This window comes from Scyliorhinus canicula, chromosome 5, assembly GCF_902713615.1.
Source record: "Scyliorhinus canicula chromosome 5, sScyCan1.1, whole genome shotgun sequence".
NCBI classification, from domain to species: domain Eukaryota; kingdom Metazoa; phylum Chordata; class Chondrichthyes; order Carcharhiniformes; family Scyliorhinidae; genus Scyliorhinus; species Scyliorhinus canicula.
Window position 1 is genome coordinate 134029372 of NC_052150.1, and position 21720 is coordinate 134051091.

Sequence of the window (21720 nt, forward strand, 5' to 3'; positions counted from 1 at the left end):
TTTTATGCAACAGTGCACACAGACTCCAGATGGGCTGATCAGGAGTGTCCACCATAACTCCGACAGAATCCAGCTTTAGTCAGGGAGGCTGGAGAATACCTGTGACATTTCTACATGCACACCGTGAGGCTCCTGGTAAATCAGAGGCACATGAACAGCAATGCAGAGAGAGAGCAACTCCGTCCTGTAGTAAAAGTGCAGCACTACCATCTTGAAGTCCCAGAACAATGGCATCGTGCAAAACCAAAATTAAGATTGCTTCTTTCTGGGAGGGGTATGAGGTAGTGTGGGAGGACCGCAAAGATGGGCTGTGGGCACACACTCACTTGTTGGTGCCACTACAGAGGACAGGAAACAGGTTAATTACACAATAGAGAAGCCTCAATGGCCAGGGAACAACAGCAAGCCAAGAGTTCCAATCTGCACTGTTAAAGCGCTTAACCTCCAAGTTTCATCATCATCATAGTGGAACCCTAACACAGGCTGAGGAAGAGGCTTTTAGAACATAGAACAGTACAGCACAGAACAGGCCCTTCGGCCCTCGATGTTGTGCCGAGCAATGATCACCCTACTCAAACCCACGTATCCACCCTATACCCGTAACCCAATAACCCCCCCCTTAACCTTACTTTATTTTTAGGACACTACGGGCAATTTAGCATGGCCAATCCACCTAACCAGCACATCTTTGGACTGTGGGAGGAAACCGGAGCACCCGGAGGAAACCTACGCACACACGGGGAGGACGTGCAGACTCCGCACAGACAGTGACCCAGCCGGGAATCGAACCTGGGACCCTGGAGCTGTGAAGCATTTATGCTAACCACCATGCTACCGTGCTACCCTTTGGCGTGGGACCAGGGAGATGGGGCAAGAGTGGATGGTGAAATAGGAATGCAATCACAAAATGGGTTCCCCTTTCATACCTGCAGAAGCTTCCGATTCTGCTGCCGGCCAATGGCATACTGCCTCCGCCTCCGCAAAATACGCCACGGGTGGGAGGGCTTGGAACCCCCACACTCTCTGTTGAAAGGTTTAAAATTCTGAGGGGCTTAACGAGATAGATGCTGAGGGGATCTTTGTTCTTTGTTTGTTCTTTGGGATGTTTCCCTTCATAGGGAATCTAGAATTCGGGGACACGATTTAAAATAAGGGGTGTTTACAATTTAAGATGGCGAAGAGGAGGATTTTCTTCCTTCAGAGCATTGTTGGTCTTTGTAATTCTTCTCCATTGAGAGCAGTGGAGGCTGGTTTACTGAATAAATTCAAGACTGAGTTTGGGAAATTTTCAATTGACACGCGAGTTAGGGGCTATGGTGCAGTGTTAGGGGTTGGGAAGTGGAGTTGAGGCCACAATCAGATCGTGATCTTATCATATGGTGGAGCAGGCTAAGGGACTAAATGGCCGACACCTGCACATATTTCTATGATTAGTGTTTGCATTGGTCTTCACTCTTGAAGGTGGTGCTTGGATTATAGAATAGAATGATCATAATAATAAATTTAGTAAATTAAAATTCAATGGGCAGAATTTAATGTCAGCAGCGTAGGGTCTGGTGGTTGGTCGGAAATAGATGGAATGTTGTTTGGGGCAGAAGAGGTTGGCCAAAGGCAATTATGCTATGAGTGCCCAATTAACAAGTTTGAATGGTGCGGCCTGTTGAATCAAGTTTCATGGGCAGGCAGGAAGGCGCCATTCCTGGCATCAGCTGATGGGCCAACAGGTGTTGGCACCATTTGCAAATGGCAGCCAGATAGGTCTGCATTATCCCATCAGCTGCTGCAAGAACCCACCTTCTTGTGCATACCAAGAGCCATCATATCCCAAAGAGCCATCATGAGGTGCTGCAGGACATGTCCCGCTCTCAGATAGGAATGGCCGAGGCACTGCGGGCCTTGTCCCAGTCGCAGGTGGGCATTGCTGAGGTGCTGCAGAGCATGTCCCCATCACCGAGGAGCATCACGGAGGATGTTGACACCATGGTACAGACATCGGAGAGCCTCCAGGCTTGGCAGTGCCAGATGATGCAAGGGTAGCCGGGGCTCAAACCAGCTACCCCCCTGTCCCGAGGTGAACCCCAGGGCTCTATGGGCACTGTGCAGGTGGAGAGGGTGCTGGCTGCCAACCCAGACACTCCCATGGAGTGGGGATGGTGGCCAGCAGCTCCCCAAGTTTCACCCCTCTGATAATGCCGTGTCTCGAAGTCAGCACAGGGACAGGGCGGCACAGCTATGCATATGTTGCTGAAAGGTGCACAGGGGCCCTCCAGCCCAGAGCCCCCGTGGGCGCTCACCAGGGGCATTGAAGACCAAGGGCCGAGATGGCCCCACCTCAGATGTGCATTCTAGGGACACACCTAGACCTAGACGTAGAGCAAGGAAAGTTAAGCACATTGAGGATCACTGAGGTCACTGGGGAGGGCAGGAGGGTAGGTATGTGGGCGTGTGGGGCGGTGAGGGGGTTTTGAGGAGAGTGGGGTGGCACCATCGGGAGAGTGGGGCATTGTTGGACACCTGTGACACACTAAAAACCCTTGACCACAAGCAGTATGACGCCTCTGTCACTTTCATCCACAATGCGCCCAACCCCCGAACCCTTGGCCCATCTCTCCAGGCATCCACCCTCCAGCCGTGGACATGTCCCTTGGGCTGTGTCCCATCTCCTGGGTAATCAGATGTTGATTGCTGCGTGTGTGATGTTGCCTCCGCAATGTTCAAGCACAGTATCCATGCCTAAAGGTATGATTGGGATTCAAGGTAATGGCTCACACATGCTACATGGCCCGCCCACCCACGGGAATCCACTTGGTTTGTGTGAAGTGCTCACTTAACCACGATTGCCAATTCCCTATTAGCAATAGCCTTCAGCCGCACAGCCAGTGGCCTCAGAAGTCGGTGGGGGATTTGGGTGTTGGTGGGGCAGACTGGCAAGAGCTAATGTTGCCACCAGAACAGGAGTTGGAATGGTGGTGCCCTGCGCGGTTTCTCCCCCCCCCCCCCCCCCCACTCCCAGGTACTCCCAGGAGGGTACCCCCCCCTAGCCGAGGGTTCCCACCCACTGCCAAACACAGGAGCGGCAAGCCCAACTCCCCCGGGTTCTTTGCTTTGAGCAAAGGTGGCTGCTCACCTCCTCGGCTCCCCGCAGACGCCCTTCTTCCAGGTTCATTTAAAAAGGTTTGGTAATCGGCGTCAGCGTGACCACTTACTAGGGAGACCAATGGATCACGGGAGGCTGGTGGAGATGTTATTGCTCCCATTATTTACATATTAATAGAACTATCATCAACTTCAAATGGTAAAAACAAAAAAAATATTTACACTTTGGGCACATTTTGTTGACTGCCTCAAGGTGCCAAGGACCCGGGTTTGATCCCGGCCCTGGGTCACTGTCCGTGTGGAGTTTGCACATTCTCCACGTGTCTTCATGGGTCTCATCCCCACAAACCCAAAGATGTGCATGGTGGATCGGCCATGCTAAATTGCACCTTAATTTGAAAAACACAAACCCGATAGAGGAGTATGTGAATCATCAGAGGCTACTGGCTCTCTGTTCAGCTTGTCTTTGTGAGCGTCTGGGCGGTTAGTACATTATATTAATGTTCTTCTTTTTGCAGATACTTCGATTTCTTCTCAACATTCCATTTTCAGTCTCTACATGCAAGGTCGTTGACGTCGGGTGCAATTCAGAGGATTAAACTAGCGGGGTGTACAACAATATTCGCAATCACTTTGCCGTTTTTTTTCGCTTTGGCCTTTCTCTCTGCCGAGGCTGCACTGATCTCGCCAGCAGAAATGACAGCTCTCAGATCGGGGTGCCATTTTGATTGGCAGCCCTCATCTCCTCCCCACCCACATCATGGACCACCCCCTCAGCTCCCTAAACTTGGCAAGGCCCCTGGAAACCTGCCCCCCTCCACTCCCCCTCCAATGGGCCAGGCCTCCCGGGCCTTCTGCCGGCGGTGCCAACCTGGCATATGGACACCCTGGAACTGCCAACCTGGCACCCTGCAGTGCTACTGGCGCCCTGGCTGTGCAACCTAGTAACCCTGGCAGTGCCAGGCTGGCAGCACCAAGGTGCCTGGATGACAAGGGTAGTGCCAGGGTATCACCCTGTCCTGTCCCTGACCACCTGGGGTCTCCAATGGCATATTTGTGTGGACCATTACTAAATGACTCCCTGCCAAGGTCTTCGCAGTCACGACCGCTAAGTCCCGGGCGCCAGGTGGAAGTGCGCCTGGGTATTTAAATGAGCCCAGTGAGTGCGAGATTCTGACATTCCGGACAGAGCAAGTTGGGTGACTCAATGTGCCCCAAAATGATGTTTACCAATTCATTTGTCAGATCAAAGTATGCAACAAACCATACATTTAATTCCTTCATGTCTAAAATATCCTGAGCAATGGCAAATCAATAAGTAACACTGTGTGTGAGATTTGCTGATGTTAGAATTAGTCTTAATGATATTAAAGAATTTAGTCCGTAGCTGAGCAAGCTCTCTTTACATCTTGAAATTATTAAATTATTGTTGTGATATGAGAAATTTGAATATTCAAATAGACCTCTGGGAGCCTGAGAATAACACAGTTAGTGTAGGGCAGCCTAAACTGTGAACAAAAGCGATGGCTCTGACTAAATGGCACAAAGACTTTGACTGTGCCATAGTTTTTTCAATATTGTAATTCAGATGTATTCCAAGGTTTTGTTTTTCATTTCTAAGTTTCAATTATAGGGTGAATGGGCTGTTTAGGATATGGTCATAAAAGATAGACAGCTGCTGCTCTGAAGGTGATGGGACTGCAATACATAGAATGAAGAAATTGTATGAAACCATTAAAGGAGGGTCTATTTGTCAAATACACTCGAAATTCTCAACAGAAAGACTGAGAAAATGCCAAACTCCGATTTGGATCAGTAGTGGGCAACCTGCGGCCCAAGGGCCACATGAAGCCCACCTGCACCCTGAGTGCGACCCGTGACACATTTTGTTGACTGTTGCCCTTGTGCAGGGTTGCCAAATTCCGCTGATTTCTGCACACATAGGGCACAATTCTCCGCACTCACGGCGGGGCTCGTAAAATTTTACGGCCACGCTAGTCTGACGCCCTCCCGCTATTCTCCCCCCCCCACGCCCGAATCCCGATACGAATCGCTGCCACCGTTTTTTTACGGCCAGCAGCGATTCACAGCTGGCCGATGGGCCGAGTTCCAAGCCCTTTACGGCTGTTTATACGAACGGCAAACACACCTGGTCTGGCCGTTCGTAAAAATGGCCGTAAAGTGCCGATTTTTAAAACCATGGCACCGATTGGCACGGCAGTACCACGGCCGTGCCAAGGGTGCCATGGGCCCGCGATCGGTGGGCACCGATCGCGGGCAGCGGGTCCGATACCCGCGCACTCTTTGTCCCTCCGCCGCCCTGCTGTATCACTTCGCGGGGCGGCTGAGGGGCATCCCGGCCCGCGCATGCGCGGGTTTCGCACAAATGCGCGATGACGTCATCCGCGCATGCGCGGGTTGGAGTCTTCCAATCCGCGCATGCGCGGCTGACGTCATATGACGCGTCAGCCGGCGCAAACTCTGGCAAGCGGGCTTAATGACATTCGTTAAGCCCGCGATGCCGGAGTTCACGGCTGCGGCGTACTAGCCCCGACCGGGGACCAGAATCGGTTCCCGGTCGGGGAGGGGGGGGCTGGCGTCAAACCCGCCCGGATTTGACGCCAGCCTTACGATTTCTCCCTTTCTGGGAGAATCGCGCCCATAGTTTTTTTCAAACCGGCATGAATGAAGTGATTAGCACATGAAGCAAGGGCAAGTGAAGTGAGGTGTTTGCTGATGACACACAACAATGACTCTGAGAGCCGTGTACTCCCTCTGCGCCCAAAGTGTAAATATTTATTTTGTTTCACCATTTGAAGTTGATGATAGTTCTATTAATATGTAAATAATTAAGAATTTTCTACAACTCGTTATGATATATTCGGCATGTATTAAATGTATTTAATCTTATTCATGGGGTCATGGTTAGTGAACAAGCCTGATTTCAATCTGAAGTAGGGCCTCTCATACAGCCCATTCACTAGCCTAGCTTGCCCATCTCTGGTTTAGATGCTGGAGAAGAAGCAAACGCATGACTTAACAATGGTATCAACAGAATGCAAACCAGAAAGCAACTGAATTAAATTTAAGCTTTAAGAAAGTAAGAACCTGGGTCTGGATTTTCCGTCGGCGGGATGCTCAGTTTTGCCAGAAGCCCGGGGTTTCGAGACGGCGTGGGGCTGCCTCATAATGGGAAACCCCATTGACCATCCGGTGTAACGGAGCACCTGCCGGCAGGTTGAACCTGAAATGTGGCATGGCGGGGCGGAGACTGTGGGAAGTTGTTATTCATTTCTGAGTTTAGTCTTTACAGAACAAATGTAAAATGCTGGGGAGAACCATGTGATGCGGGACCGGGAATAGCAGCTTTTCCCTGGCTCTCGAACTGCACTTTTTGTAATCCTTCTTCTCCAGTTTACACGGCCCATGCTTGCCTAATTCGGGAGTTAATACTCCGTAGTATGACCCTAGAAGATGTTTGGTTGAGGCTTGAAGAAAAAAATGCAGAGGAATTCTAAAACAAATCTGGCGATAAAGGAGCGCAATTGGATGTAATGGGGGTGAAGCCGCCTTCTCAATATGGCCACCGATACCTCAAGCGGGTTCTTGATCCAGCAATTGTTTCACTGCTGCAAATTATGGCCCCAAACATTCTCAGAGTACTTGATGACAGACTTGGCTTATTGACACAGAATCTAACTGCAGAATACTAATAAAAGACTCGAAGAAATGGAGAAAGGAATCCTGCATATCGAAAATGTTGCTTCCTCGGCTGAAGCTCATACTCAATCCTTGGAAAAGCAGCTGCATGATATGTCATAAATTCTGAAACATTTGGAATACGGAAACCAGAGGAAGAATGCCAGGTCACCGGTTTGCCAGAAGGAGTGGAGGGTAAGACACCTGTGAAGTTTTTTGAGAGCTGGCTACCATGTTTCCTTTAGTGAAGGCTGGGCGTTTCAAGTTGGAAAGGGCGCACCGTATCCTGTCTCTGTGGCTGAGGAATAGTCAACATTCCAGACCTATGATCATTTGCTTTCATAACTTCAAGATCGCCAGAAGATCCTGGAAGCGTTGAGGCTTGGAACGACCTGGTTCCATGAGGGGGCGAGAATCTCCTTTTTCCACGAATTCTCGGTGGTGACACATCTGAATTGTCGAGGTTTCAATGAAATTAGAAAGCAGTTCAAGGCTGCTGGAGTGAATTATGTCCTGCCTTATCCTGTGTGCCTGAGGGTGATATCTAAAAACTCTGATAAATCTACCAATAATCCGGCTACTGTCTTGGCCTTCGTAAAGTCTAAAGAAGGCGAGGACTTGGATTGACAATCTACAGCTCGTTGAAATTGGCCTTGCTCCGTTATATTGCTTTTTGTCTAATTTTATATTGTCATATATCCTGTTTGTTGGCAGGTGTTAACATTTGAGCACTACACTGAATGTCAAGAACCTCAAGGCCTTTTATTTGCAGAAGCTGTGCCGCTTGTTAATTAGCCATTTTTTTCTCTTATTGTACCGTTTTTTTCCCATAAATTTAGAGTACCAATTATTTTTTTTCCAATTAAGGGGTAATTTAGCGTGGCCAATCCACTTACCCTGCACATCTTTGGGTTGTGGGAGCGAGACCCATGAAAGTATGGGGAGAAGGTGCAAACTCCACACATTCAGTGACCTAGAGCCGGGATCGATCCGGGTCCCCAGCGCCATGAGGCAGCAGTGCTAACCATTGCACCACTGTGCTGCCCTATTTGTATCATTATGATGGTAATAATGGTTGTTTGGTATCCTCTCTTTAATCTTGATAGAATTGAGTGGCGCAAGGTGGTACGGTGGCGCAGTGGTTAGCACAGCTGCCTTACGGTGCCGAGGACCCAGGTTCAATCCTGGCACCGGGTCACTGTCTGTGTGGAGATTGCACATTCTCTCTGTGTCTGCATGGGTCTTAACCCCACAACCCAAAGATGTGCAGGGTAGGAGGATTGGCCACGCTAAATTGTCCCTTAATTGGGAAAATTGAAAACAAAGAATTGAGCCATTGCTGGGAGCTTGGTGGAATGTTTAGATCTTCATGGGTGGGCCCAAAATGTGAGAGGAAAATTTGGCTCTCGTTCCCTTGTTGCATTTTTTCTTCTCTCTGTCGAGGACTTTGTCTCCTCATGGTAATGATAGTGTGGCCGTAGGGTTAGCCGCACAGGTCCTGGTGTTGAGGTTTGTAAGATATTGACTGAATCCTGAAATGGTACAGGCAGGTTTCTTATCCAAGAAAAGAACGTTATGAGGACATGATCGTGCCTCTGGTGTAGCATGAGATGGGGGAGGTGTGTTTTGTGGCATGGAAATCCTATCCTATTTTTCTTCTGGTTGGCTGTGCAATGACGGTAGTTAATTTTAAACTCATGGTATGCACAGGGAATTCATCATCCTATCAAATGAAAAAACATGCTGGGCAGGGTTCTCCGTTTTAACGCAGAATCTGTGGACTTTTACGACGGACAAACCGGCACCACACCTGGACTGATTCCATTGAGGGGCTAGTATTTGTTCCGCTTGGAACACAATCGATTCCAATGAAAAATGGTGTGGAATTCGCCGGCTCTGTGATTGACACTCGGGAGGCTGACAAACTGCAGCCACACATACATTTTACAATCCTCATACACACTCATCCCAGCCAACAAGATGGCACTGATTACGCTGGAGTGTGCCCATATAGCTAATGGGTCGGCTGAGGCCAGTGGGCACCCAGGCTGGGGCGACACCTGTATGACCCGTGGCACCAGGTTCAAAGTGGGCTGTTAGTGGTGCGCGCAGCTGCATGGCTGCCTTGCCGGCTGCGGCAATGATGTTCCCTGCCCGTTCACCCCGACCCCACAGCCCACCTGCTGGCCACCCCCAGCTACTCCCCATGGTCCTGGCAGGCACCCTCGGCCAGCGGCACAACTGTTAACAAAGTATGGCGATGTTGGACACCTGCTGTCCCCCCTCTCTTTCCCTCAGAAGTCGCCACGCCAGTTCCACGTTTTTTAAAAGCACAAGTGAACTGCGCTGTCAGGAACGCGGCCCATCGGAGGAAGAGAATTGCTGAGGCCCCAGAGGTTACCAGGTCAGGCCCACAAATGATATGCAAATGGTGCCTACTGTACTTGCGTTCAGGAATGCATTGACGCCACTGTCGAGGTGCTGGAGCATTGCGATCTGGCGTCAAATCGGCGCCTACCGTGATTTCGCCATCAGAACCGATTCTCCACCCAATCGCCTCTCCTGATTTTGGTGCCAGCTAATGGAGAATCCCGCCCTCCTGTGTTTTCTTAAGAAGAAGGTTGATGTAGCCTTGTTACAGGAGGCTCATCTGGATGACAAGGAACACATAAAGTTAAAGCGGAAATGGATGGGGCAGGTCTTCTTCGTTAGTTTTCTACCAGCAGCAAAGGAGTAGCAATTGTGATCATCAAAATGTTCCCTTCAAAATGGAGAATTGTGTGAAGGATAAGAGGGGTAGATATGTGTTTGTTAAGGGGCTTGTATACGGAGAATCTGTCTCAATAATGAATGTTTATGGCCCTCCTCATCACTCCACCAGACTTTGTTACTAAAGTCTTCATGGACTTTGAAGAGCTAGCTTCGGCCAATTCTTTTTGTGGGCAGGGACTTTAATTGTCATTTGAATCCCTTGATGGCTATGGTTGTATACCTGAGAATTGAGGCCTTCAGAGAGGGACAAAACAGGGAAGCCCTTATCCCCCTTGCTGTTTTTGTTATCCATCGAGCCTCTGGCCAAGCTGATTATGCTCCTTCAATATTTGGGGTGTACACGCACTGGTCGCTGCCGTCGTGAACATGGAGCGCCAGGTAAGTGTGGGGCCTGTGGGGGGCAGATCGGGGATCGAGCACCACGACCGTGCTCGGGAGGGGACGGGCCCGCGATCGGTGCCCACCGATCGTCGCGCCGCGTCTCAAGGGGACGCAATCTTTCCCCTCCGCCGCCCAGCAGGGGAAAGACGGCAACCGCACATGCGCGGGTTTGAGCTGTCCAACCCGCGCATGCGCGGCTGACGTCATTAGGTGCCGCCGCGGCGTCATTCTTGGCGCGCCGGGCATTGAAGCCAGGGACAAGGCCCGGCGGCCAGGTTTCCCGGTACAGCCCTCCTATCCCCACTGGAGAGGGGAGAATAGGGGGCCGGGAGAGGCTTCCAACGCCGTCGTGAACCTCTCCGGGTTTCACGACGGCGTCGGGCCTTGCGGAGAATTCCGCCCCACTTTTCTCGCTCATTCTGGATGCTGCCTCTCAGACGCACAAGAGCTCATCAAGCATAGTACAAACTCACACCACGTGCTGAGAGATTCAACTGGTTCGGACAGGCACATGTCTCTAGTTAAACTAGCATTGTGTAAACCCACAGTTATCGTATGTCTATTATTTTATAAGTAGTTAATAAAATAGTGTTGAACCTTCTTCAGTGTTGGTGGCATATGTCTGCTTCACAAATCCACAGTGCCCAACACTTCAGGACTCTGGAGCTGTGAAACAACAGTGATAACTACTGTGCTATCGTGCCGCCCTCTATTTTCCCTTTGAGGTCATCCCACTTTCTGGGTACTGTAAATACCCACTTTTTCAACAAGTATATTGGGTAATTTCCTTCAGATTTTGCCTATAGATTGGACCTGACTCGTTGGGTATTCCCTGCCAGTATCGTGGCAGGCATTGATAAGATGAATGTTTTCCCCAGGTTGTATCCATTGCAGATGAATCCCAAGGTTGCACCCCCTACTGTCTGCTGGACTCTTGAAGGAGATCAATGGAATGATCAGTTTGCTCATATGGAATAAAAATAAACTTCATTTGAAGTTCATCAATTTGCAGCTCCCAGGTTCTAAGGTGGGATTAGGGGTCCCAAATATTTGAGTTTACCAATTTGCTTTTCATCTTAGGTTTATAAGGGACTGGGTTAGAGAGGACCCTACGTCCATTTGGCTCAATATTAAAGCAGACCAATCGATTTTATTACAATCCCAGACCAGGCCCCAACAGTGGCTAGGATACTGGAATTAAACCCCAATATTTTAGTTTATTTTGTAAGACTGTGTGGAAAGAATGATTCGCTCCAGGAGTAATTGCATGAAAAATAGGAGGCAGGATTCTCCGACCCCCCCGCCGGGTCGGAGAATTGCCGGGGGCGGCATGAATCCCATCCCCGCTAGCTGCCGAATTCTCTGGCGCCGGAGTTTTGACGGGGATGGAAATCGCGCCGATTGGCGTGGCGCCAAGCCCTTTCTCCGCCGGCCGCACGCCGCTAACCACTCCAGGGCCGGCCTAGCCCCTGAAGGATTCACGCCACTCCTTGGCGCCAGGACCCCCCCCCCCCCCCCCCCCGCTCCAGCCCCGCCAGGTAGGGGCCGCCCAGGGAGTCGGCATTTTTAAAACAAAAATTTACGAGGAATACAATATTATACCCTTTGACTTCCACACTCGAAAATAACGACTTACAATTACTGCTTAAACACTACTACTCAATTTCTCATTATCTACAAGAAAAGAAACATCTAACTCACAATCCACCTTAAAATCAGCATGGCATAGAGTAAAACTTACTTCACAGAACTGGTTTGGTTTTTGTTTGAACCCCTTGAGACTCTTTAAGAAGCTGGTTCATCTGGCATGTTTCAGCTTCTTCCTTGTCCTCAGACAAGACTGCTCTGCTTTAAACATTATTACTCTTTTTCTAACTATCCTACTGTGAGAGAATTGTGACTCAGTGTCAGACAGATGAGACTTCAGCTCCTCTCCAAAGCTTTTCTAAAATGTCTCTGCATCCTTTAGCCCACCCAGCAATGATGTCATCCCCACAAGCTGCAAAACAACTTAGCTTTCCAGGCTGAAAGCACATTAAATCCCCAGGGGCATTCCCCAGTCAAACTAACAAAGAACAAAGAAAAGTACAGCACAGGAACAGGCCTCCAAGCCTGCGCCGACCATGCTGCCCATCTAAACTAAAATCTTCTACACTTCCGGGGTCCGTATCCCTCTATTCCCATCCTATTCATGTATTTGTCAAGATGCCCCTTAAACGTCACTATCATCCCTGCTTCCACCACCTCCTCTGGCAGCGAGTTCCAGGCACCACTGCCCTCTGTGTATAAAACTTGCCTCGTACATCTCCTCTAAATCTTTCCCCTCGCACCTTAAACCTATGCCCCCTAGTAATTTTCCCCTCTACCCTGGGAAAAAGTCTAGAGTGCATTAACTCAGACTCGGACCGGTTAATGATGTATTAACAAATGCTACTTTACGTTTTGCATGCCCATGCTGGCACGGGATGTTGAACGCATTCACACTGCCATTGAGGCACTGGAGGATGGCACTTCGTTGGGTGCCCAGCACCGACCTCGCTTTTCGGCTGATGCCCAATTCTCCACCTGATCACGATTCCAGCGTTGCTGGACAGGGAATCCACACCTATATGTAGATTAAAATCCCCCATGAGTTCTCCTGTACCTTTCTGATAAGCTCCCATGATTTCTTTCTTTACACCCAATTCTACCATGTGGGTTCTGTTGGGCGCCCTGTACACCACTCCAACAAGTGACTTATTGCATTTATTATTTATCACTTGTACCCAAACTGCTTCTACAGCTGGTTTCCTAAATTTCTGTTATCCCTCTCTCTATTGTGTTAATACCATCATTAATCCCTTTACCTCGCTACCTGTCCTTCCAAAATGTCATGTACCTTTCAATATTCAGTTCCCAATCGATATCATACTGCTGCCACGTCTCAGTTTGCACTTATTAATTTCTATTTACGCTATCAGTTAATCTGTTTTATTTTAAATGTTACGTTCATTCAGATATAGAGCCTTTAGTTCTGTTCTTTCATTATTTTCATAATTTCTTACCATATCTGCTGATTTGGTCTCAGATTTGTATTCTGTTCCTTCCCGTCATGATTTGTGGATAATTTCCCATATTGACATCTTTCTTTCTTGTCTTGTCTCTATTCTTGATTTACTAAGTCTCCCAGATTTGATCATTTGCCTCCATTATTTAATTTAGAACCCTTTCTGCTTCCCTAGTTGTGCAGCTCACTAGAACACTGGTCCGAACATGGTTCAGTTGTAAATTGTCCCAAAGGTACAGCTCCCACTTTCCCAGTACTGGAGCCGACTTCTGCCACACCAGTCTTTCAACCAAATATTCAGCTTTTTAATCTTGTTTGTCCTATGCCAATATGCACATAACTGAGGTGATAATCCAGAGATTGAGGTTCAGTTTTTTTAATTTTGTGTTTAGCTCCTCATACTTATTGGGCGGGATTCTCCGACCCCCCCGCTGGGCCGGAGAAACACGGGGGGGGGGGGGGGGGGGGGGAGGGCGGCGTGAATCCCATCCCGCCACCCCGACGCCGGCTGCCGGGTTCTCTGGCGCCGGTTGTTCGGCGTGGGCGGGAATTGCGCCGTGCCAGTCGGGGGGCGTTGGCAGTGGCCCCTCCGACGATTCTCCGCTGAGTGGCCGCCCATTTTCGGTGGATCCCACCGGCGTAAAATACACCAGGTCCGTACTGGCGGGACCTGGCTCTGCGGGCGGCCTGCAGAGTCCTGGGGGGGGGGGGGGGATCTGGACCCGGGGGGGGGGGGGGGGGGGGGGGGCACGGTGGCCTGACCCGCGATTGGGGCCCACCAATCCGCGGACGGGCCAGTGCCGTGGGGGCAATCTTTCCCTCCGTCCCGGCCAGTGTAACAGTCTGCCACAGCCGGCGTGGAGAAGAACTCCCCTGCGCATGCTCTGGGATGACGCCAGCCCACGCTGGCGCTCCAGCACATTCACCCTCATGCGCCGGCTGGTGGAGGCCCTTCAGGCGCCAACCCCACTGGTGCCGGCCTAGCCCCTGACAGTGCGGAGGATTCCGGGCGGCCCGACGCCGGAGGGTTCACTCCTCTCCTCGGCGCGGTACGGCCCGCCCCGCTGGGTAGGAGAGAATCCCGCCTTTTGTGCTTTGTGAGCTTGCCATTACAATGATGCACACAGAACATCTGGTGACAAGAATGATGATTTATTCATGAACACATGGAAAGATAACAAACAGAATATTATACAGACAAAGTTACTATGTGAGTTCCGTGAACTCTCCTGGTACTACCCTATGTGCGACTGTACTGTTGTACGCTTTACTCCCAACTGGCAAGTGTCTCACGTCACATGACCGATGTCTGACACCACCAGCTGGATGGAGGCCACATTTAGGGCAGCACAGTAGCCCAGTGGTTAGCACAGTTGCTTTACAGCTCCAGGGTCCCAGGTTCGATTCCCGGCTTGGGTCACTGACTGTGCGGAGTCTGCACATTCTCCCGGTGTCTGCGTGGGTTTCCTCGGGTTCTCCGGTTCCCTCCCACACTCCAAAGATGTGCAGGTTAGGTGGATTTGCTATACTAAATTGCCCTTAGGTTAGGTGGGGTTACTGGTTTACGGGGATAGGGTGGAGGTGTGGGCTTAAGTGCGGTGCTCCTTCAAAGAGCCGGTGCATACTCGATGGGCCAAATGGCCTCCTTCTGCACTGTAAATTCTATGATTACTAACTATGTACAAAACTATACACCATAATATTGACCAAGCAGAAGCCTTTTCTTTGTCCTCTGGAGCTGAAACCACAACTACTGGATTAGGCAAGTTCATCAATTAACTAATCAACTGCTTCCCAATTGAGCTTGTATAAAAATCCTGCCAAAGGCTGGAAGAAACTTACTTTACTTCATTAACTTACTTCATTCTATTACCTTACTTTAAGTAACTACCAGTTAATTGCTAATTGCAGACCTGAATTTTAGAGAGATATTGATACTCAAAATGCCTCACTCACCAAGCTCATATCAGCTCACTCTGCCTGCAGGGTTGGGTACAAAGACTGAGAGGTGATCCTATTGAAACATGCAAGATCGTGTGGAGATAAAGGCAAAATACCGTGGATGCTGGAATTATGAAATAAAACAAAAAATACTGGAAAAACTCAGCCAGTCTGGCAGCATCTCTGAAGAAGAGTCACACGTACTTGGAACTCTTTCTCTCTCCAAGATGCTTTCAGACCTGCTAAGATCCAGAGGAGAATTGACACAGTGGATTCTGAGAGGTTTTTCCCCTGGTAGGAGAGACCAGAACCAAGGGGCATAAATTAAAAATAAAGGGGGTGGGATTCTCCGATAATGGGGCTAAGTGTTGACGCTGTCGTAAACACCGGAGTGTTTAACGACGGCGTCACCTGGCCGCTAGGAGCAGTGATCCTGCACCGCACAGGAGCCAACACGGCGCTGGAGCACTTCACGCAGCTCCAGCTGCCGATATGGGCCCCAGCACAGCCGGTGCGGGTCACCACATGCGCATGGGTTGCAGTCTCTGCGCCAGCTCCCGGGCAACATGGCGGAGCCCTACAGGTGCCTGATGCGGAGGAACATAGGCCGCCTGCCATTCGGTAGCCCCCAATCGCGGGCCTGGCCACTGTGGAGGCCCCTCCCAGAGCCAGATACCTCCTCCCCACCACCAGGACGGCCCCCGCAGCCAGAACGCCGAGGTCCCGCCGGGTGGGACCACATGCGAACGATGCCGGTGGGACTCAGCCGAACTCGGCGGGCATTTGGCCCATCGAGCATGGAGAATTTCTGGAGGGGGGCTGCGTTGAGCGGCCCTCAACCAGCACCACGGCGACCGCGGAGACCACCGGAGAATTGACGGCCCGGCGTCAGAGCGGCATCGCGGAATTCGTGCCCCCCCCCCAGCAATTCTTTAACCCGGCGCGGGATCGGAGAGTCCCGCCCCAGAACTCCCATTCAAGACTAAATGAGAAGAATTTATTTCTCCCAGAGAGTCATGAGTTTTTGGAACTCTCTTCCCCAGAGAGCGGTGGAGGCAGGGTCAATGAATATTTTTAAGTTGGAGGTGGATAGATTCTTTACTAACAAGGAAGTCAAAGGTTATTGGGGGTAGGCAGGCAAGTGACATTGAGACCACAATCAGATCAGCCATGATCTTATTGGATGGCAGAACAGGCTTGACGGGCTGAGTGACCTGTTTCTGCTGCTGCTTTCTACATAATCTACAATACAAGTTCCTATTCTGGCTTTAGCAATCACTGTCTGGGTTTCCCAAGGTGTGCAGATCTTGCTAGGGTGCACAAGGTGAGAGCACGGTGGGAAATCATAGCACTAAAACTGACATGATAGGCAGCCCTTCAATAGTAAACCTGAATTTCTGCAGCCGTGTCTACAGAAAAGGCTCATACTTCAACACAGTACTTGAAAATGTGACTTCCCTGATGCATAGGGCAGAAACAATGTTTTGAAAGTCTTGACCTACCTTGGACTTGACTCACTTTGATCTAAACGTCCTGACTCTCAGCCCTTGCTGCAACATGGGAGTAGCTTATACAGCCATTAAAACCACCGCTGAAGAGGAACAAGGCCTTCAGGAATACCAATTGTTTTATTGCCTCCTCACATAATAGTGGCAAACAATTTGACAATGATTAGTAATTTAAACAAATGGTTATTTCTTTAATAACAAGAATCTGAGAGATCACTTCATGCATGTGTTACCGCTGATAAATACTGCTGCAACAACTGTATCACTTCCTGTGGCGAGGCACATCAAACATTATATATTCAGCAGTATTTTAATCAGAACAATAAATTACATGTAGTACAAAACAATATCACAACATCACCACTAGCAGCAACAGCACCAGTGGCATGTGCCTTCTCTGCAGCCATTCCACAGGACAGAGGGGAAGTCACAGCTTGGAGGAGACAGCACCTCTAAAATAGGACATACATTCAGAGGATCAGCTTCCTCCACAAAAAAGTGCAAAAGTGTATCAAGAGACTCTTGCTCTTGTAGCAGCTCATTCTGTAGCCTCTTCTGACCAAGAATTTGAGTCCTTCAATATGACGATTATTTGTGACCACTATAAATTTATTGTACACTTGTACAAAAGACATCCTGAAAATGCCCATGATTCCTGCATCTTGCCCCAGTCACGTTAACAAGAGGTGTTTGCCCCTCTGAGCAAATAGAGTACATGTCTCCCTGGAGGCAAGCGCTGCACTCTGAGAACCTGGCTGATGACACCGTCAGGAGGACTGCCAATGTTGCTGAGGAAGGCACACTGGAAACACATCACCACAATTGGCTTGTTGAAAATGGGATTCTAATGTCTTGACAGACAAGTATGCACCTGCAAGGTTGCCTAGAATGGTGATGGTCTATATTATTCCTTGTGACTGAATAAAGCTCGTAGTCTTACAGTTGAAGTAGATACTTTATTTATATGAGTTTGTTCTCTCTCCAGCATTTATACTATATTATATCTGAGCTGCCTGTCTGCGTCCTGCTCACCAGCTGCTGTTCCTGTGAAGAGTCTGTTAACTTCCTGTTTGTCTATGTGTATATATATCTCTGGTGCTCCCTCTAGTGGTTACTTAGTTGTAGTGTATTTACATCAACCCCTTGTGTATATACAGTGATGTATATCACTACATTCCCTCTTTATTCTTTTTACATATTTTCTGCACTTTGTGAAAGACAATTGTACAAAACAGGTAGATAAATGATGATATTGGCACAAGTTGTGATGATATTGATGATTATACAATGCCAATTAATATTTATGAGTCAAATCTTAATTGAAAACATTTATAAGTTCAAACTTTATGAATTTGTGCGGTTGAGTTGCTTTCTTCTTCTGTTGTTGAAGTGGTGATGTTGATGTTGTCATTTCTTTCTGAACGTCATCAGTGTTCTTGTGTTTATGTAACCAAGAAGTCATCATGAGGTGTTTGAATGGTCGAATCACTTTGTTTTCTGATTTACACTTTTTTTCTATGCTTGTGGTAGTGATTCTGGATGTCGTCTTTGTTGTCTGACCTGGACTTTTCCTGTGCTTGGGGTATTGATTCTGTGTGCCATCTTTGTTGTCTGACCTGGGCTTTTGTCTATGTTTGCATTATTGATTCTGTATGTCATCTGCCTTGAAAGCTGGTTTGCTTGTTTGTCGTGGAGCAAATGTGAATTTGTGAGATTCGTTTTCATGCCATGGCATGTTTGTACTCTTGCCATGAGGAAGTGAACAAACAAATATGATGGACAGTAGGACCCTGAGGGTAATGAGTTCACAGACAGAGAACAAAGGGATAAGCATAGCATGGCTAGGAAGGGGGAGGGGAGCTTTGCCTCGTGGAGACAATCGTGAAAAGGATGCTGGGTAACAAGAGGCCCAGGATTGTGAAAATGCGAAGTGAGCCAATCAGGATATATGGCCAGGTCAGAAGGTGTATACATTGGCCTATGGGAAGCTTGTATGTGAATCTTGATGTAATTCAATCCATATGTGCTGTGATTTCTTTGTCTTAGTTCTCACTAACTTTTGGGAACTTTAGAAGACAGCTGTGTGGGTTCTAATGTCCCACGAGTGAGTCAGCCTTGCAAGCTGGTAGAAATAAAACAATAATTGATACCTGCTCATCCATCTCAGATTTTATTGAGTCCAGAACGGCCACAAAGAATCAGGAATTAACAGCCATTGTTTTGAGTTGTGCTGTTACATTGTCCTTCATGTGCAGAGTTGTACCATGTCGTACAAGTTATTGTTTCATTGAAGTTTGTTTTGTTGTTTCTGTCTTTGTTGTTTCCGTTGTTGTTCTTGTTGTTTTTGTCGTATTTGTTGTTGCTGTTGTTGCCTTTGTTATGCTTCTTGTTGTTGTTGTTCTTGTAGTTTTTGTTGCTGTGCTTGTAGTTTTTGTTGTTGTGTTTATTGCGCTTCCTGTTGCTTTTGTTATTGCTGTTGTTGTTCTTGTTTCTGTTGTGCTTACTGTGATTTTTGTTGTTCTTGTTGCGCTCAATGACTGTTCCATGTGGATAATTTGAGTCATTCTCAAAGTTATTTGTGTCAGTGTCCTTTGTGGTATCTGATGTTTCATAGAACATAGAACATAGAACAGTACAGCACAGAACAGGCCCTTCGGCCCTCGACGTTGTGCCGAGCCATGATCACCCTACTCAAACCCACGTATCCACCCTATACCCCCAACAACCCCCCCAACCTTACTTTTTAGGACACTACGGGCAATTTAGCATGGCCAATCCACCTAACCCACACATCTTTGGACTGTGGGAGGAAACCGGAGCACCCGGAGGAAACCCACGCACACACGGGGAGGACGTGCAGACTCCACACAGACAGCGACCCAGCCGGGAATCAAACCTGGGACCCTGGAGCTGTGAAGCATTTATGCTAACCACCATGCTACCATGCTGCCCCATTGAGCGTTTCCTCTTGAGGATTGTGAGAATGATCTGATGTTGCATCGATCTTGGTGACATCACTCCTTTGTGGTTGATGTGATTCCTCTTTGATTCCTTGGTGCTCCTCTTCTGGAGTCATTTCAGGTTCACTTGAATCATCATTGATTTCTTGGTGCTCCTCTTTTGGTGTCATTTCTGGTTCATTTGAATCATCTTTGGTTTCTTGGTGCTCCTCTTCTGGAGTCAAAATCTTCAAGATTTCATTTTCTTGTGAGTAGATGAGGTTTTAATTGACGTGGTCTCACTGGACTCAAGAGTAGTTACACTTTGATTGTTGAGTGCTTCTGTACAGACGAGCTGAGATCTGTCAGTCTCGCTGTGATCTTGCACATCTTGTATGTCGATCACAATCACATTGTCACTATTCTCACATACAATAGGTAGACATTCAGTGTCTTCCTGTTGGTCAAATGAGCTGGGTAGATTTTCATAGTCTTCTTCTGGTGGCTCAAATAAGCTGTGTAGACTTTCATAGTCTTTTTGCTGTTAACGTGAGCTTGCAGGACTTTCATAGTCTGCTGCTGGTTGCTCAGATAAGGTGGATAGACCTTCATTGTCTTCTTCATGCACGGTTGTTGCTCTGTAGTCTTTAATTGCTTCCATTCTGGAGTCTGTCAACAAGCTCTCTGTGGAAGCTTGTGTCGCTCTCTTTGTGGAGTCTTTCATCGCTCTCTGTGTGGAGTTGTGCAGTGTTCTCTCTGTGGAGTCGATCTGTGCTCTCTCAACGGAGTCGTTCAGTATTCGCTGTGTGGCATTGTTTTCTTCTTGGGTATTTGACAGGTTGCTGTCATCCAATGTATCAACGATCTGCCATTGCATCATGGTATTGGATTCATCTACCATGAGTAGAGTCGTGTTGAGCTTTTCAACTGTGGCGCTGATGCTTTTATGATCATCATATCCGAATAACTCAGCCACGTCTGAGTAGCATTTTTCAATGTACAAATCATCTGTTTTTGTTTTGGATGTGTTATTGTCCTCTTCATGTTCAATGAACAAATCATCTTCTTTGGTTTCAGATTTGTTATTGTGCTCTTCACTTTGGGTGGTGCAAACTGCTTGTTCCAGGGTGCTGCGAAAGTTATGTTCAACTGCTGGTAGAAGTTCAGGCATTGTTGTGCCTTTTGAGGTTAAATTTGTTGGTTTTTCGCCTTCAAGAGTCTTGTTTGTGATTTTCGGGAATTTCCCCTTTAAGTGGGCATCATGACTTCTGACATCATGGCGCTCGTAACGTAAAGCGTAGGAATTGATTGCGCATGCGCAAATCAATTTTCCTTTACTGTGTGCTTTTTCGGAAACTGTGCATGCGCAAGATCCCTGTTCGAGTCGTGTGCTCTTTTTGTTCAACTGCACATGCGTGCTTGACCCAGATTTGCGTCCTTTGTTCCCCCGGGCAGTTTAAAATGTGCTCAGACGCCATTTTAACTTCTTCAGACTCGTGGAAAAGAACTTTTTCGCCGCTTTTTCTTGTTAAAAACTTAAAATTATTTTTTTCTTGTGATCTGCACTTGTCAGTCGCGATTTCAAGCATTAAACCTTTGAGATTGTTTGAGTTTCGCAACTCTCATTCCCTGTGCAATTTGGTTTCTGAGCATTGAATGTCTTAAAACAGCATTGTTACTGGTGTTGCAGTAATAAGAACATAATAAGAACATAAGAACAAGGAGCAGGAGTAGGCCATCTGGCCCCTCGAGCCTGCTCCGCCATTCAATGAGATCATGGCTGATCTTTTGTGGACTCAGCTCCACTTTCCGGCCCGAACACCATAACCCTTAATCCCTTTATTCTTCAAAAAACTATCTATCTTTACCTTAAAAACATGTAATGAAGGAGCCTCAACTGCTTCACTGGGCAAGGAATTCCATAGATTCACAACCCTTTGGGTGAAGAAGTTCCTCCTAAACTCAGTCCTAAATCTACTTCCCCTTATTTTGAGGCTATGTCCCCTAGTTCTGCTGCCACCCGCCAGTGGAAACAACCTGCCCGCATCTATCCTATCTATTCCCTTCATAATTTTAAATGTTTCTATAAGATCACCCCTCATCCTTCTAAATTCCAATGAGTACAGTCCCAGTCTACTCAACCTCTCCTCGTAATCCAACCCCTTCAGCTCTGGGATTAACCTAGTGAATCTCCTCTGCACACCCTCCAGCGCCAGTACGTCCTTTCTCAAGTAAGGAGACCAAAACTGAACACAATACTCCAGGTGTGGCCGCACTAACACCTTATACAATTGCAACATAACCTCCCTAGTCTTAAACTCCATCCCTCTAGCAATGA